Raw genomic sequence first — 3,515 nt, 5'->3', positions numbered from 1 at the left:
AATAACTTTGAGATCAAACCCGCAATTATATCTATGGTGCAGCAGAACCAATTTGGTGGAGGACCTCATGAAGACCCCAATCAACACTTAGAGGTCTTTTATGAAATATGTGGTACCATGAAAATGAATGGAGTTCCTTCAGAAGCAGTTAGATTATTATTATTTGGGTTTTCTTTAAGAGATAGGGCAAAGCAATGGCTGAATTCTTTGGCCCCTAATAGCATCACCACTTGGGAGCAGTGTGAGCAACAGTTTCTTGATAAATTCTATCCACCAAGCAAAACAGCTCATATGAGGAATTTAATTGCAAGCTTCAAGCAAACTGACTCAGAATCTCTTTTTGAAGCATGGGATAGATATAATAGTATGCTCAGACAATGCCCACATCATGGGTTGGAAAGATGGTTAGTGTTGCACACTTTTTATAATGGTATCAACTATCATACCAAAGTGTCCCTTGATTCAGCTGCTGGAGGGGCACTTATGAATAAAAGTTTAGATGAAGCTGAAGAAATTATTGACAGTGTAGCACAAATCATCATCAATGGGAAAATGAAAGAAGTGGTGGCTATTCTTCTGTAAACCCAACAATTAAAGCATCAGGGAAGTTTGATGTAGATGCAGTCACTCTTTTATCTGTAAAATTAGACGCTCTTACAAAGAAATTTGAGAATATGGGGACTAGTGATAATATGGTCAATGCTATTAGTACATCTTGTGAAGTATGTGGGAGTTCAGAGCACTCAAATGACTCATGTCCATTGGGAGCTATCACTGCACAAATCAATCAACTGGAACAATGTGATGCAATCATGAGTTACAATCAAAGGCAGAACAACCCATACTCAAATACTTATAACCCTGGATGGAAGAGCCATCCCAATTTTTCTTACAGAAATAATCAAGATCAAGGACCATCTATGGGGGCAAGACCAAATTTTCAAGCTGGGCAACAAAATTTTCAACATCTATCTTATCAAGGCTTACCAAAGTCAAATATTGAAAAGATGCTTGAAGAAATTATCTCAAGTCAGAATGAAATGAAGCAAGATTTAGCAAAGCTCATTCAGAGAATGGATAATTCTGAAAAGCATCAAAAGATCCAGGATAGTCAAATTGCCCAACTAGCTTCCTCATCATCCAGAGCACCAGGACAACTTCCAGGAAAATCTGATGTGAATCCTATGGAGCATTGCAATAGAATTGAGCTTAGGAGCGGACGGACTTTGGGAGACTCCCAAGTGACTGCTCCAAAAGGGATAAAAAAAGAAGAAGAGCTCTCTCCTCTTATACCAAATCAGATTCAAGCTAATGAGGAGAGTACCATTGAGGTTGAAGAGACTCTTCCACTGAACCATCAGAGCAAAGCTGTCCCTTTTCCTCAGAGACTTACAATGCTCAAGAAAGATGAATAATTTGGCAAGTTTTTAGAAAAAGTTAAGGAAATTTGTGTAGAGGTACCTCTTATTGATGCTATTCTTCAAATGCCTAGATTTGCCAAATTCCTGAAGGATCTCATGTCAAACAAGAGAAGAAGAGGAGAGGTTGAGACAATTGCGCTTAGTGAGGAATGTAGTGCTATTTTGGAGAAGAACACTTCCCCAAAACTAAAGGACCCAAGGAGCTTTTATATTCCTTGCAACATAGGAAAAGATTTTTTTTGAAAAAACTTTTTGTGATTTGGGGGCAAGTGTTAGCCTCATTCCCTATTCAATTTGTAATAAATTAGGTCTCAAAAACATTAAACTTACTACTATGGCACTTCAACTTGCCGATCATTCCTGCAGGTACCCTTTGGGTATTATAGAAGATGTGCCAGTAGAGGTGGATGGGAATGTTATTCCCACAGATTTTGTCGTGTTGGACATGGAAGAGGACGCCAGGATTCCTATCATATTAGGAAGACCTTTCCTTGCTACAGCTGGAGCTATAATTGATGTCAAAAATCATAAGCTTTCTTTGGTAATTGGTAAGGAAAGGTTGGAATATGATTTATCTAATGTCTCTAACCATGTCTCGTCTCTTTTAAATGCCTATAGCAGGACAAGCATTTATAAACTTGAGGAATGAAATTTCCATCCTCATGGAAGGCCACCAAACGAAGGAGACAATGTGGTGGAAGATGTTGGGAGAAGATCTCCCAACAAAAATGAAAAGTATATCTGTCCTCCAAGGGCGAGGAAAAGAAGTGAATGATCAAGTTTGGTCGAGCTAAAGACCTTAAACAAGCGCTTCTTGGGAGGCAACCCAAGGGTTCTTTTAGTTAGTTTTGATTTTTATTTTAATTTCTTTTAGTTTGATGCATTCTTTTGATTTTGTTTTCAGGTTAGGTGCAAAACAGAGCCCGGCCGTGTGCTATACACGGCCAGGCAAAGGTTGCAGAGAAGGGAAGTGCTTGGGCCGTGTCATCCAGACACGGTCGTGTAGGATCTCCCGAGGAGAAAAAGGACTAGGCCATGTCCCAAACACGGCCGTGCAAAGAATTCCGAGAAGAAAGATGGAGAGGTCGTGTCCCAGACACGGCCGTGCGAAGAATCTAGAGAAGGAAGAGGGGGAGGCCGTGTGGATCTGCATGGCCCGTGTAGGAGAGTTATTTAAGTCTTCTTTCTACCTTACACGGCCAGATCTTGGCCGTGTTCCGCACACCCCCAAAACATCTCTTTCTCTCCCAATCTCTTAAAAACTCCTCTCTAATCTCTCAAGATCTCTTAGATCCAGATTCTCCTCCTCTCTAAGACTTGGACTTTTTATTCTCCTAACCTAAGATCTTTGCTCTTTGAAGTTTTGTTCTTTGAGTTCCATTTTTTCAACCCTAGATAATTCTTCCCCTATCTAAACTCATCAAGATGTCCAACATTTTGAAGAAACTTCGCAAAGGAGGTGGTGGATCCAGTGGAGACAAAGAGAAGGAGTCATCAAGGGACAAAGGAAAACAACCAGTGAAGGGCAAAGGCAAAAGGACTTCACGCAACAAAGGTAATGACAATGAATTCAATATTGTGTTTAGAAATGATGATCAAGTAACTAGATTTGCAATTCTTGTCAATAGAAAGATAGTGTGTACTAGATATATGGACCAAACTGTTCTTGATATGCTTGGAATTAGGGAAGATGTAGATTTGATGATTGGGTTTTTGGATTGGAGTGATATTATGTACACACATTTGCCTACATATCCTCGTCTTGTTTTGGAATTTTTAAGTTCATTGGATGTCCATTTTACTAATGAAGATGATTATTTTGGAAAAATCTCATTTAGACTAATGAATCAAGAATTTTTATGGGCATTTAGTGATTTTAATTCTTGTTTTGGATTAACCACCAGTAGCCCTCGTAGGTTTGATCCAAGGTTTAATTGGAATTATTTTTGGAATGCAATAACTGGGTTAGATCAACCTTATGAGCCTTCAAGAGCTAAGGCCTCCCATATGCAAAACCCCATCTTTAGGTATCTACATAGAGTCATGGGTAAAACTATTTTTGGTAGGGGAGAGAGTGATGGGGTGGTTAAAAAG

At 39.3% G+C, this 3,515-nt stretch overlaps 1 non-coding gene across 1 annotated transcript; it reads right to left on the bottom strand.

Annotated features, from left to right (window-relative positions):
• Nucleotides 1–289: 289 nt before the first annotated feature.
• LOC122035579 lies at nt 290–395 on the bottom strand. Its single transcript, XR_006127118.1, has one exon. It is a non-coding gene; the product is annotated as a small nucleolar RNA R71 (small nucleolar RNA).
• Between the last annotated feature and the right edge of the window lie 3,120 nt (nt 396–3,515).

This window comes from Zingiber officinale, chromosome 11B (assembly GCF_018446385.1).
Source record: "Zingiber officinale cultivar Zhangliang chromosome 11B, Zo_v1.1, whole genome shotgun sequence".
Taxonomy (NCBI): Eukaryota; Viridiplantae; Streptophyta; class Magnoliopsida; order Zingiberales; family Zingiberaceae; genus Zingiber; species Zingiber officinale.
Note: the sequence above shows the minus strand (reverse complement) of the source record. Positions and strands in the feature narration are given on the sequence as shown.